Below are 16,144 nucleotides of genomic sequence, written 5' to 3' on the forward strand. Positions count from 1 at the left end.
ATGCACAAAGAATCAAGCATGTGCTATGAATTTCAGAAAATGCAGATTGAAAACATGATGTTTGCTTCAAATATTGGAAATACTTGGAAAAGGGGACACTTTGAAAATTGTGAGCCACATTTGAGAAAGTATTTTGAAGAAAAGGAAAATTGATTTCTGAAAAAATCCTAATGTTTTGAGAAAATTGATTTATAAGAAAATTCAAATAACTTTGAAAAAATTAATTTTTCTGAGATAGGATTTTGAATTGATCAAAAGAATGGGCATGTGGCCCTATGAAATCCTTTCATGATACATTTTAAACCTAAATGATGAATGAATGCAATTTGAGAAAATATTTTTTTTAAGAATTTTAGGAAAATTATTGATAAAAAGGATTTTTGTGCCTTATAGAATTTAGATGAAACAAATTCTTTACATATCCCTGACTATGGCCACGAATATGTATTGAATAATATCTCATTTGGTTCTAAAAGGGGTAAATACTTAGAAAAGTTTGGAAAATATGCTATGATTTCTGAAAATGCCTAAGAGTGTAGGCTATTTGTGGCTTAGAAAAAGATGATAAATGTGGGTTTTGTTCGTATTCTGACTATGGCCACAAATATGAAACCCACCGAGTTTATCAACTCATTAGAAGCTAGTGCACATGCTATTTGTGTAGATCATAGTGAGTTCAAATATGCATGAATCATCATCCATCACACATTGACATTTATATAAAAATAAACTATATGCAATGCAGCTTAAGCTAAGTAAGAAATTTAATTTTTATTCCAATATTTTTACAATATACATCAATAATAAATTAAAATAAAAAAATAAAAAATACAGCCTTGAGTATCCCTGCAAAACTGACAAACTTGCTAGTGAGGATACGTCGACTTTTCGAGATTTATCTTGTAATATCTGAAAATTGCTAGATTTATTCAGATATAAGCCTTTTTCCATGTTTTCCTTAGATAAACATAATAAAAGATAATATAAAATTAAATAAATAATAAAAATAAATAAATTTAAAATTTAGAATTTTGAAAAAAGTGAACAAAATACCCATGAAAATAAGATTATGGCCTTGAAATGAAGTTATTTAGAAAAGATTTTTGTAAAACTTTTAATTCAGGGATCAAACAGATTCAAATCAATACCAAATCGGGTGTGAAGCACCCTAACATGATTATGAACATGATCAAACCCTAAAAATATGAAATATTTTATAAAAAAAATCAAAATATCATGAAAATAGTAATTTTTTGTCTGTATTTCAGTTGAATTGAGACTCTGCGGGTGTCTTGTTTTGATGATTTAATCAAATGAAGCCTCAAATGAATTCCAAAATCTATAAAAATTGATATGGATAGTTCTAAAAATCCTAAATTAAAGTGGAATAATTTTTTTTTATATTTTTGGCATTATTTTAATATGGAAATTGAATAAAAACCTAAAATACGCAATTTTGCCCTCGGGCGTGTACCTATCATAGTGTTAGAGTTGAATCTAGTATCAAATCACCATATAAATTTATAAAAAATTACAGAGAGATACTAGACAAATAAATAAAAATTTTCCATTTTATATATCGGAAAAAGCATCTTTGATTAGGGAGATATCATTCCGGCAATATATGCTTGATTTTGGCGAACATGTAACAAGTTAAAATAAATAGATCCGGTTTTATGTGCAGAAAAATATTGCAAATAGTACTCAAAAATTATTTTTTTTTTGCAGATTATAGTAAACACACAGATGAAGATATTCCTTTTTACAGATCATCGATCAAATTTTCGGTTAGGGAGATACTGTCCGCATAACTTGATTTAGGGTTTGGACAATGCATAATGGGCTCTATAAAATCGATTCTGATTTCTGATAGAGGAAAAATAGCAAACAAATATATAAAAATTTGAAACTTTTATATAATATAGTAGACATGATAACAAACATACTGCAACTTACAGATCATCGATCAGATCTCCGATGAGGGAGATATTACCTCAGCAAGCCATTCTCGAATCTATATAGCTTTTTCACATTTCAAAAAGCATAATTCGGTTTTTGATTTTTTTGACAAGGTTATAGAATCTAAAATAATCCATTTTTTTTTATAGAAACTCACTGACAAATGTTTGGATCAACCCTAAAAAAATCTTATTTTTTTGACAGAAAATCAAACATAAAATAACGTCGTTCTCGCGTGCTTGGGATAAAAAATGCATATTATCTAAAAAGCACATGAATAAACCTAATTTAAGCATGCAAAAACCATTAACAAAATATAAGTAATGTAACAAATCAAGTTTTGATGCTTGAACACATAAAATAAACATTATATTATGAAATAAGATAAAAAAATCAGGGAAAGCATGGTTGAAATTTGATATAGCCATTAAAAGAGGGATTCGACCATCGAACGGTCGAATCTCGATCTTTTTCGGACGTTTAATATAATGAGCATGATGTCAACGATTTTGATGAATCAAAAAGATGAAAACAGACATGGATGATCAATGGATCATGATATCAAATCATGGAGCATGAATCTTGAATAAAAAAGATGAAAAGGGGTCATGCATAGGGGCTGCAATGGTGTAGACACAAAGAAAATAAATAAAAAGTAAAACAAGTAAAAGAAGAGGAAGATGAACTTACCTTGGGGCAACAACAATGGAGGAAGGCTGAAGAAGAGGAGAGCACCATAAAATTTAGGAGAGAGAGAGAGTGTGAGAAAAGCATTGGTTGACCCTCCTTTAGGTGCCCCTATTTATAGAAACTTCAAAGCATTAATTAGGAAGAATTTTGATTATTTTGGACTCTTTTTAATTGGTTTGGATGAGTCAAATGAGGGGAGAATGATTTTCTTAAAGAATCCTACCCTAATCCAACACTAATTAGCTAACCTAATTGACCTAATTAACCTTTTTAAAATATCTCAAATGTGGCGCCACCTAGTGTGGCCCACATTTGGTTTTTCAAACCCTAAAAAAGAGTTAAAACACATTTAAAGTTTTAAAATCAAATGGAGTTTTAAAATCAATTAGAGTTTTCAAACTTCTAACCTAGTTAAGACATTGGCTGATCCCAAGCTAACCAAAACTTTTTCAAATGTGGCACCACCTACTGTGGGCCCTACTTGTTTTTCAGAAAACAATTTCAGAACTTTGAAAATAAAGGGGTTGAAAACGTTTTTTTTCAGAAACTTCAAAAGGATATTTAAACTAACTAATATTTTTTTGTATTTTTGAAATATGAAAGATATAAAATGAAATAAAATTGAAAATTAAGGTTTTGCACCCCTGCAGGGTGGACCCTGCTTAAAGAAAGTTGAAAACTGATTTGAAAATCAAGTTTTTGAAATAAAGGGTTTTAAGAAGGAAAGCTTTTTGAAAGAAAGTTTGAAAATAAAATCGAAGTTCTAAATCAACTAGTGTCCTAAATGGATTAAAACTCTTTCAGATGTGGCGTCAACTGTGTGGGCCCCACTCTAGAGTTTTAAAAAAGTGGAAATAAAGACTGAAAAGGGTTTTGAAACAAGGTCAGAAGTTTTGAAAACAGAGTCCTAAACTAACTAAAACTCTAGAATAGAGTCCTGAAATTTTGAAACTCTTAAATTTGGGATTTTGAAAGATCTTCTCAGAGATTAGTGAAAATGAACAAAATACGAGACCAGAGTCAGAGTTCTAATCAACTGGGACTCTAGGATAAAGTTCCAGAATTTTAAAACTCTTAGAATTGAATCTATTTTGGAAAAAAGTGAAAATAGTGAAAAGAGGATATCAGAGTAGAGTTCTGGACCGACTGAAACTCTGGGACAGAGACCTAAAATTTTAAAACTCTACAATAAAGTCTTGAAATTTGATTGTTTGAAAGATAAATAAAGAAGATTTTCTAAAAAAAAAAATAAAGTCAAGGTTAGAGTCCTAATCCAACTGAAACTCTGGAACAAAGTCCTGATCCGACTAAAACTCTAAAATTTTGACTTCTTTTGAAAGATTTTAAAAGATTTTCATGAAAATATGTAAAAATAGCTATAAAAGATAGAGTCCTGATTCGACTGAAACTCTGAAATAGAGTCATAGTCTAACTAAAACTCTAGATTTTTTGACCAAAATGAAAGATTTTGATAAATTTTGTTGAAAACAAGTAAAAATAGAGATGGAAGACCGAGTTTTAGTCTAACTGAAACTCTGTGATAGACTCCTAGTTTGACTGAAACTCTAAGATTTTAGCTCTTTTGAAAGTCAGATGAGAAGGTTTTTGAAAACAAGTGAAAAACAGGAATACATAATGAAATCGGTATAGAGTCCTAGTCCAACTGAAACTCTGCGATAGAGTCCTAGTCCGATTAAAACTCTGAGATTTTGGCAAAAATGAAGAAAATGGACTAGGGACAAGACTTCTTCTAGTTTAAAATCAAACTGAAATTTTGAAAAGGTCCAAAAATGTAAAAAGACAGAGTCCTGATCCAACTAAGACTCTAAAATTTAAGAAATTTGGATGAAAGAAGAGATCCAGAAGTGACACCACCTAGATGCGTCTCATCTGAGAATTAAGATCAATTAAAATTGAGTTTAAAATGAATCAAGATCACTTTTCTAAGGAAATTATTTTAAAATAAAGAAATATTAGATCCTGGGGGTTGACAAGTGAAAAACTATTGATCGAAAACCCAAGTATTTGAAGTTGATTCTAAAAGAAAAGTTTTTTAAAATAAAATCTGCATTTGAAGATTTTGAAAAACCAGAGTGCTGGATCTCAAAAATGACATGCAATGCCATGCAATGTAGTAAAATGACATAAAATGATATGAAATGCTATGGAATGTTATGAAATGATTGCAAAAGGCAAACCTTGGATAAGGGATTTGAAGTCTCGGATCCCTGACAAAGACAAAGATTTGGAAATTCCCGTCTGAGAATGAGAACTGATAATTAAAATTGAGCCAAAATAGGGATTGAATCTTGATTGCATGATGAAATATTAGAATTTAGTGAAAAATTTGTGCTTCGAATAGCTCTGGCGCAGATGTCGACCAACTCATTTCCTGAAGGATTTAGAGAGCGGACCCTAGTGGCAATAGGAAAGGGTTTATGAGCGAAGGTGGAAAATTTGGGGTGTTTATAGTAGTCCTTTGTCCCTTGCAAATAGCGCATGCCTTTCTTAGCAGCCTTTCAGTGAGCTAGACCAGTATTCAACTAAAATCTGCCAAGAACCCCAACTGTAAATGATATGTTAGGGCGAGTGCATGTCTGAGCATACTACAAGCTACCAACCACTGATGCATATGGTATCATGGTCATCTATCATTTTTCTTCTTCAGTCTGTAGGCAATCCTTAAGGCTCAATTTATTCCCTTTTAATATGGGTGCCATAGTAAGAGCATAATGCTCCATCCCTTATCTCTTGAGAACTTTATTAATATAAGCTTTATGAGAGAGACCTAGTACACCTTTAGACCCATCTCGACGGATTTCAATGCCGAAAACATAGGCAGCCTCTCCTAGGTCTTTCATTTCAAAATGAAAGGATAAAAATTGCTTGGTTTTTATCAGCATATCCTTATCGTTGGTTTCAAGTAAGATGTCATCCACATAAAGTTATGTCATCCACATAAAGTACCAGAATTATGAACTTACTCTCACTTATCTTGAGGTATACACATTGATCAACAATGTTATCTGTGAATCTAAAAGTCAAAATAACTTTGGTGAACTTCGTATACTATTGACGAGAGGCCTGTTTAAGTCCATATATTGACTTTTTCAACTTGCAAACCAAACAGTCTGACTTATCTTTATAGAAACCTAGAGATTGTTTCATGTATACGTCTTCACTTAATTCACCATTTAGGAAAACTATTTTTACATCCATTTGGTGTAGCTCTAAATCAAAATGAGCTACTAGGGAAAAAATAATCCTCATTGACTCCTTAGTCAAGACAGGAGAAAATGTCTCATTGTAGTAAATGCCTTCCATTTGAGTGAAACCTTTAGCAACCAGCCTTGCTTTATATTTTTCGATATTGCCTTTAGAGTTTCTTTTGGTCTTGAAGACCCACTTGCACCCTACTAGCTTGACTCTTCTAAGTAATTCAACAAGGTCCCATACTTGGTTTTTGGCCATAGAGTCTAGCTCTTCTTTCATGACCTCTATCCAAGATGATGATTACTCACACTCAACAACTTCCTTAAGAGAAGATGGATCCTTAATATCTATGAAATCATTGGGCTCCTGTAGATACACTACATAATCTGGATGGATAGCTAATCTTTTAATTCTTGTGAATCACCTGACACGTAAACTAACTTGATCAACCTGTGGATGCTCTTCAACATGATCCACAAATGGTTCTTCTTGAGTTGGTGCATCACTAACTGGATCGACTTCTGTTTCAATATTCGAATGAATAATGAAAGAAAGTTTTAAATTTTTAGGTAGAGTAACTTTATCCCGAATTTCCTCAAAAGAGAGGTTTTGCAATGCTTTTATACCAACTGAACCATCTTTTAAAAATCTAGCTTTATTCGTTTCTACTATTTGTAGTGTATAAGATAAACGATAAAACCTGAAACCTTTTGACCTTTCTAGATAACCAATGAAGAAACCAATGATTGTTCTGGGGTCAAAAGCCTTAATGTGGGGATTATATAATTTTGCTTCTGCAGGACAACCCCATATGTGCATGTAACTTAGACATGGTTTTCTACCTGTTCACAACTCATAAGGTATTCTTGAGACAACCTTAGTAGGAACCTTGTTTAAGACATATACGATTGTTTGCAGATCTTCACCCCACAGGGCGATGGAAAGGGTTGAGTAGTTCAACATTGCACGTACCATTTCTTTAAGCGTACAATTTCTTCTTTCAGCTATATCATTCTGGTATGCACTTCTCGGCATGGTATACTGAGAGACTATTCCTTCTTCCCTAAGAAATCGTGCTAATGGTCCTTCCTGTTGTCCCGTCTTAGTGAAACGCCCATAGTACTCGCCACCTCGATCTGATCTTACTATTTTTGTTACGTCTCCTGTTTGTTTCTTTACTTTTTTCTTGAAGTCTTTGAAAATATTATAGACTTCAGATTTTTCAAATAACAAGTAAAGATACATGTATCGAGAGTAATCATCAATGAAGGTGACAAAATACTTTTTTCTTGTATGGCAAGGAGAGAAAGGTCTACATACATCCGTATGAACAATTTCCAACTTGTGGTTGCTCCTTTTGACACTTTTCTTGTATGTGTTGGTTTGCTTGGCTTTTATGCAATACAAACACGGTTCCTTAATTGTGAAATCAATGGATTTAAGAATCCCTTCTTTCACAAGTCATTGGATTCTATCTTCAGATATATGACCCAGACGACGATGCCAGAGCATATAGGATTGTTCATTTAGTAAGCCACATTATTTGCCAATTAACACATTTTCTAAGGAAAGGGTTTCACAAATTTAGACATTAGTTTCCAGACGATACAATCCATCACATATATTCACGGAACCAACAAAAATTGAATTATTAGCGATAGTCATTTTTGAATTTTCAAATTAAAAACAATATCCAATAAAATCCAGTTTTTATACAAAAATGAGGTTCCTACTGTATGTTGGTACATAAAATGTATCAAATAAGTCTAAAATAAACCCATTTCTCAAAATCATTCTACAGGTTCCAACGGCCTTAACATGCGAGCACATCTTATTTTCTGAGAAGATGCTCCTTTCATGATCCATTGGATCCCTTTTGTTGAAGAATACCTACAAGGTGTTGGCAATATGGACAGTGGCACCTGAATCAATCTAGCAGCTATTAGTTAAAATGATGATCAAATTACATTCATGAGAAATAAATGACAAATTACCTTTCTTTGCCAGCTATTTCTTGTGCCTCATGCAGTCTGCCTTTAAATGTCCCTTCTTCTTGCAAAAGAAGCACCTGATAGAAGATTCTTCATGGGACTTGGCGCATGATCCGTTGAACACAAATGCATCTAAGTTCCTCTTTGCCTTTTTTTTTTAATGACATTCTTCTTTGGTCCATGCCTTTTGCAACCTTTATGAGAAGATATGTGAGCATTATGTATCTTCTCTCCTTTCAGTCTCTCTTCTTCCTCAACACACTTGGACATCAAGTCATTGAATGTCCATTCGTCATTATGAGTGTTGTAAGAGATCTTGAAAGGTCCATATTCACTAGGCAGAGAAGTCATTATTAAGTGGACCAGGAAGGAATCAGATATGCTAACCTTCATGTCATTCAATTGAGTTGTTATATTTCTCATTTCTAGAATGTGTTGTCATATGTTCCCCCCACCAGTATAATTCATAGATATTAACTTTGTCATCAAGGTGCTAGTCCTTGCTTTATGTGAATTGACAAATTGTGCCTCTATAGCTATCAAAAATTCTTTTACAGTTCTATATGTGGGTATGGTGCTCCTAATATTCTTAGCCACACGGGACTGCAGAAGCAGTAGGCTAAGTCTATTTGAGCGCTCCCACTTATCAAAATCAATTTTTTGTTCAGTTGAGTTATTGTAAGTTAATAGTGCAGGCTTAGGCTTGCACAAGGCTAAATCTAGATCCATATAACCTAATATGAATTGTACAAATTTTTTCCAATCACTAAAATTTGATCAATCTAGAAAAGAAATATAACTTTAACCATCAGGAACCACAGAATTGGATACTGTAATGACAGAAAGACATTCATAAATATTCATGCACATTCGAGATTTGAAAAGGTAAATGCAATAATAAAACCTCTTTATCATTTACACTTTTTTAGGCAAGTGCTAGGGGTCATTGTGGTCCCACTTTGGTGAGTACCCATAATACGCAAATGCACTTCGCCTCCCACTATTTGATAAAATTGAAAAGATATGTAGCCAGAGACAAGTCGACATGGCACCCTTGGGTGCTACATGTTTCAAGTGCTGGGATACACTCTTTTTATTTCATCCTACTAGACTTTAAACATGACATCACTGCCTTTGAGTAGTCCATCATTTCATTAAGTTTGACACAATTCCAATATTGACTCATTCCATTATTGGTACAAAATAACTTAATTAAGCATACATTTGACCACTTTGGTGATTACAAATGCATATTAATCAAAATTCAAATATCATACTTTATGTCAATATTGTCCATATGATGCACAAAAATACATATTTCTAAAACATAAATAAAATATCATGCATCATAACATAATATGTGTGAAATAAACTAAGTGTTATACATTGAATGTGTTTAAAACTCCTTAATTGATTCTAAAACTGTATGAATCAATCACAATGATACTTCAAAACGGTCAAAGAAAGCCCCAAAAACATTGAACCCACACCAAAACCATCCAAATCGATCATTTTATTCATAAAAAGTATTAAAAAACATGATGAACTGGTGAAAATGGCCTTTGAACTGGTCAGAAAAGTAGTGAACTGGTCTAGAAAACCCCTGAATTGGTCTGGAAAGGCTTTGAACCGGTCCAAAATACAATAAATCAGACTGAAACAGATAGAACCGGTCTCAAAAAACACTAAACTGACCCTCAAATGCCTCAAATCAATTTTGTATTGTCTCAAACCGGTCTCAGAATGTAAAGAACTAGTCTAAAAATAGGTAGAACTGGTCCCAGAATCAATCAAAACCTGATTAACTGATTTTGGAATCAATTTGTTCAGTTTCAGACAAATTTTTTCTGGAGTAATTTGTTCCCTGTTGTCCGAAACAGGAACTGGATCGGGTCGGGTCAGGTTCAATGATAAACAATACCCAGGATCCGAAACAGTAAATGGATTTTGGTACCGGGTCTAAAAACATGTATTACTCGAGGTCCCATGATCCGATACCTGATGGATCTAAGTAACGAATCTGAATTCAAAAAATCTAAGGACCCAGGATTCGAAAACCAAATGGATCCGGGTCTTGGATTTGGATATTGAAGCTCTTCATGGCTTAGGGTCTGTAAACTTAATGGATCTGGGTCGTTAGGCCAGGTCAGTGACATTGGCAGACCCAGATCCATAAAACTTTAATGGATCCGGGTTGCGGGTCCTCAACGGGTCGAAACAGGATCTTCATATCGGGTCTGCACACTCTAGACTTGATCCAGAACATTAAATAAAACTTGTTAGGGTGTTTCTTTTCACCTTCTCGAAAGTTCTGAGAGAGAGAGAGAGAGAGAATAAAGGGGAAACAGTGGGCAGGCCGAAAGCGGCAAAGGTCGGGCGGACCACCAACGACCGATGTCTACGGCGGGTGGACCGAAAGCAGCAAGTGTCAGGCAGACCACCGATGACCGGCGTCTCCAGCAAGGGGGTGCAGAACAACGTCGGGAAAAGGTTTTCCCGACGTTGCTCCTCGACCTTGACCTGTCGGTGTCTCCGGCGGGTTCGATTGACCCACATAGGGCAGATGACCTTCGACCGATGGTCGATGGTCCGGATGATCCGTTGGCAGATCCTGGCACCGACGAAACAACTTACAGTCCGACATTCATAGGGGCAAAAAAAAGGGGATTTGAAAAGCCTCAGATGTCGCATGTCGTCGGACGACAAAAGCACTCCCCCCCCCCGCCGTCAACCCGCGGTGTCCTCGGATTCGGCGGTAAAGTCCTTCCCCTCTCTATTTTTTTTTTACAAATGCAATATCCTGACAACGACTGGCAACAGATGTCGTCGGCTGGGACAGGGGAAAGGGAAAAGACCAGTGACGAGTCGCCAACTTGAGTTTCGAACTGAAACAGTTTGATTCTCGAGATGAGCGATCCAACTCGATTCAGTAGAACCAAGTCTCTGTTCGTGTCGCATCCAACTAGATCTGACTCAGATCTAAAGGGATCCGAAATGAAACCGATTTCGAAAATGAACCCAGTCAAAAAAAAAAATGGGCACGCCGGTTCTTGTTTTTTCTTCTTGTTTTAACAGAAATACAGAGAGGGGAAAAATAGAGGCAATGGGGAATCATGATTCTGATTCTACAATGTGGAGTATCGGAGGAGCATACACATTGTGTATAACATATATTTGAAAGGGATAGGGCCACATACTTGTCCCTGCCATTGCACTGATGTGAGAGACGGACGATCTCCTCAGCCAAACTGCTCCTGTTGATGAGTACATGCCTTCAAGCAGTGGGTGAGTAGGGACCGATCTCTTTAACCTTTCAATTTCACTTGATACACCACTGCCCATCATGTGGTATATATAAGTATCAAAGGGATACCTCTGAAGGGTCACCATGCATCATACCAAAAGGTATGATGCATGGGAAGAAGCACATACGAAGGGATATTTTATTTCCCAACAGAGAGAGCTGATGTTCTGAATCATGAGAACATTATTGTGAAGCGTATGGCCATTCAATCTGATAAAGATGCTAGCAATGACTTTTGCAAGTTAGATTATGCCAAACATAATTCACATTTTGTAATGAGATGTCAGGACAGCAACTCTATAAGCATATTTTCATGGGAAGTGCATGTGATTTTGAAACACTATGGGTTGCAAGTGCCTTATGTCTGAAAACTACTTACCGGTGGCCTTATTTTGGTGCTGCCCACATGTGGCCTTGGGAAGTGGTAAGCTGTGGCTTTCTAAAAAAGGGGCTCATTTCTACTGAGGATTATAAAGGAAGAATGGCTCAAAATAAAGAATTTGGTATTCTGGATAAGTATATAAGCAGCAGTAGTGGGTTGGCAGAATGTGATCTAAAATAACCATGATCGGTACAGGAAGACTTTTTCACCTGATTGTCTAGGCAACTTGCGAAATTGTCCATTTGGCAGATTTGGTAAATTGTGGGGCATTTTTTTAAAATGCATCATGTTTGTCTTACAATACGGCCATTTTCGGTTGAATAAATGAGTTGGTGATTTTTTTTGCAATCCTATGCTATTCAACACTGGTGGTATGAGATGTCATTTCCATCCACATAATTTCATTTCTTAATAAGGACTATCCCCTATTTGATTACCTTATTTTTTTTTCTCAATTTGTATGGTGTGTTCGGATCCAAGCCTGCCTATAATGCTTTCGAGAAGGTCAACTCATTTTAGTGACATTGTCACGTTTAACTTCTTTCTTTTAACAATTGGAAGATGGGTTATTTCTTTCCGATTAGATGTGTTTCTGGCCTTTTATGAACAAGTACTCAGGGAAAAAAGTGTGTTACTCTGAGAAGTATTGCTGTTAACAAGCATGTGGAGTGCTTGCATTTTGAAAAATCATTTGATTGACACCGGATATTGTCGGTATCGGCTATATCTCGGTGAGGCTATTTCTCGTGATATTATAGGTTTGGTGATAAATCTTGAATAAATCTTGGGAAAATCTCAGGTCTTAAAAAAATAAAAATTATAAAAAATAAAAAATAAAAAAATAAAAAAATAAGTAAGAAAATATCATATTTAAATAATAAAATACATATATAATAAAAAATAACTGAATATACAAAATAAAGAAGAAAAACACATTTAAGATGTAGAAAATAAATAAAAACAGTAACAATAATTGATATTATTACAATATTATCAAATTGTCGATATTTTCAAAATATCCTGATATTTTACCTATAATATCGTTTGCTGAAAATACAGCGATGATATCACGACATTTTGAAAATATCGCTGATATCTGTGACTATGGTCCTAAATACATAATTTTCCAGTAAACTCATTAAGCTTACTAGTCAATGCTAATTTTTGGTTGTTTTCAAACTTTCCCTAATCTCTTATCCTTTATTGTTGCATGAACTGTCAATTAGCAGGTGCATGGTGTGAGAAATGTGTTTGTGAAATTGTTCTGTTCCTTTTGAGTTGTATAAAATACAGAGATGAAGTACACAATGTCTCTGATCGGTTTATCTTATGGCTTTTCCTCCTTTCTAGAAGGACGATTTGGGAAATTAATTGGTGGGGATTTACAACAATTGCTAAACTGTTATGCATTAATTTGCATGATGCCGATGTTTCTCTAACTGCCCATACCTTTCATTAGTTGCAATTTTCATGGAAAGGCCAATCTATGTTGGGTGTATTTTCTTTGACCCTCTTGCTTTTAGAATCTTCAGGCTAATGCTTTAGGTTGATGGAGTCTTATCCTGCACGATTCTTTTCCCCTTACTTCTTGAGGTAAAAATTGCAAAATTTGAATGGCCTGACATAGACCATCTTAATAATTTCATTGGTTGAGTTACACGATCTGAACAGATCCATGTTTAGATGATGCTCTTAGTCCCTTTCTGGGTTGATAAGATATTGGAGCTTGCAGCATCTCCAAGCCTAGATATCGGTTTCTTTTGAAAGAAGACCCAGCTGTACTTTTCCACCAATAACCTTGGCACCATGGGCATGACCCATCCTCAATAAATCACTTGCAAGTTTTGGAAAGAGCAATGAATGTCTGATATATGATATAGGTTGTCATGGTTTGGGATGTAGGTCAAAAGCAGAGAGAAACGCTTGTTGGTTGGTAGGTAGGCACCATTGGGTGAGCCAAGATGGTGCAATTGAGCTAGTAGGTTTAGTCTTGTTTTGTTATCGACAATGGAAAAGTCTTTGGTGCGGATGTGCATATTGCCAATAAGTCGTTAAGTTATGCTTTCAGTATGGTTTATTTGTCAGGGATCAATAAGTTTTTTGAAAAAGTACTTTTTTAAGTCATGAAAATCTGGCGCATTTGCAGCCATTAGATTTTGAATCAGCCAAAAAAACCTTATACACCATAATCCAGTGATTCAAAAGCTGATCTCTACTACCCATGTAGATCACTTATATAAAGGTTAGATTCACTTAGAAACACGAGCCATGAAATATTACTCGTTTCAACTCATTGACACCTTACATTTTAACTTTCCAAGATTTTTTTAATGGTTGATGACGCGTGACTATAAATGAGATATGTGGATAGCTTTGACTTTAATAGGTTGGACCGTCCTCAAAAGCACACAAATACATGGTCCAGGAAATAACTATTGTAAAAATAGTGTTTTTAGAAAAGCTTCACAATTTGCCAAAATTCTCACTGTGTCTAAATTTTTTATTCATGATTTTTTAAGACAATTTTGCCCTTTCACAAATATAGCAGATCATTTTTGTGAATATTAAAAAAAATGTATGACCCTCTTTTTACTAAAAAATTTTTGCATAAAGGGCATTGGGAAAAGGATGTTCGCAAATGTGTGAGGACATTTGCATGTGAAAGTCAGGACATTCGCAAATAATGAATGTCTTCAAAATGTGCAAACTTCTTTTTACTAAAATTGCATAAGGAGCATAGATAGGACTTTGCAAATGTGTGAGGAGCGAAGGTCTTTCTCTTTCTCTTTCCCTCTCTCTCTCACCTCTTACCTTTCTTTTTTTTGTCTCTCTTGTCCTGACCTTCTCATGCAAATGACCTCACACATTTGTGAGTGCCCTTCTGCTTGTCTCTTATGCTATTTTAATATGTTAACATTCTTTTACTTGTGCTTCTTATGCAATTTTAATAAAAGAATGTTCACACTTTTTAGAGATATTTTAAAACCTGATTTGCGAAGGTTGTATTATATTTGTGATTTTTTTTAATTAAATACTCGCATATTTGTGAATGTCTTGACCTTCGCATGCAAATGATTTCAAACATTTGCGAACGTCCTTCTTCCTATGTTATGCATTTTTTTTTAGTAAAAAAAGGTTATTACATTTTTGAGACATTCACAAAAATGATTTATTGTGCTATATTTGAAAAGGCCAAAAATACTTTAAAAGAGTTGAGAATCTAAATTTTAGACATAAAAAAGATACTATCAAATTGTGAAGTTTTTTTTTAGTAAACGCTATTTTACAAGGCCCACTTTACTATATGGTACGAAATGTTGGGCTGCCAAGAGACATCATATTCAAAAAATGAGTGTAGCTGAGATGCGTATGCCTGAAATGGATGTGTGAAAATACAATAAAAGATAAGATTCAGAACCAGGAGATACGTAAGAAGGTAGGCGTTGCACCCATTGAAAATAAGATGAGAGAGAATCGTTTACGGTGGTTTGGACATATTCGACGAAGGCCTAATGATGCTCCAGTTAGAAGGATGGAGAAATGGAAAAATATATTAGTTAAAAGAGGCCGGGGTAGGCCTAGGAAGACATGGATGGAGGTGATAGGAAAGGATATGAATGCTTTGAACCTCACCGAGGACATGGCATTGGATAAAAATGAATGGAGGAAAAGGATTCATGTGGAAGACCCAGAATGATTTTCTTTGTTGGTTCATATCGCCGACCCCAATTGTTTTGGGATGAAGGTGTAGTAGTAGTTGTTGTTGTTATTGTATAAACGCTATTTTACAAGGGCAGTTCTGTTGTCACATGCACTGCACCAGTAGCTAACCACTCCGTTGGAGCACACCCACAATTTGTGATATGATGGTCCTTGTATCATGCCATCCTGTCACTTAAACCGATTCAAGTTGGAAGTTTGTCTCGTTTCATTCTAACTCTTTGGTTTTGACATCTCTCTCTGTCCATGCATGTGCAAAAGGCTGCATCTTACAACTTTTGAACTCCGAATTTGGCATTCGGATATAATGAAAATTTTGACTCTCTCCTGGCAGTGTTGACGCTGATGTTGTACTTGGAAGGAGCTTGTTGACTGTCAAACCTATACCGAGCCATGACGGTATTCATTTCATCATTTGGTTCAGGAATCAGTGTCTCTGAATATTTTATGTCAAACTTCTCTACCTCCCTTCGCATTTCCCAACCTTAATTTCTTCAAACTTTTGCCCATAGGTCTCATTATCATGAAGTGAACTGAAAGATGAGATAAATCCAAGCCACTCCCCTGCCCTCTTCCCCACTTCTCCACTCCCTTCGTCGCCATAATAAAAAAAAACAAGAAAAAAGGAAAAAAAAAACAAAATACAAAATTGAAGACTGGGTGTCATTTATTTTCTCACATAATTTCACCATAAAAGACACAATTGTTGGGTCCTTGTTAATTATTATGAAGATTGAAGTTGAAAAAAAGCAGAGAGAGAGAGAGAGGGAGAAAGAGAGAGAGAGAGCAAAAAATTATTGGTGCAACTCATTGCAGGGCAACGTGTTGCGGTAATAGCAGGTCGCCCAAATTGAGTATGGCAACAGAGGGAGCATTTAGTGTATG

The sequence above is a fragment of the Nuphar pumila genome, chromosome 14 (assembly GCF_984573655.1).
Source record: "Nuphar pumila chromosome 14, dmNupPumi1.hap1.1, whole genome shotgun sequence".
In the NCBI taxonomy this organism is placed as follows: domain Eukaryota; kingdom Viridiplantae; phylum Streptophyta; class Magnoliopsida; order Nymphaeales; family Nymphaeaceae; genus Nuphar; species Nuphar pumila.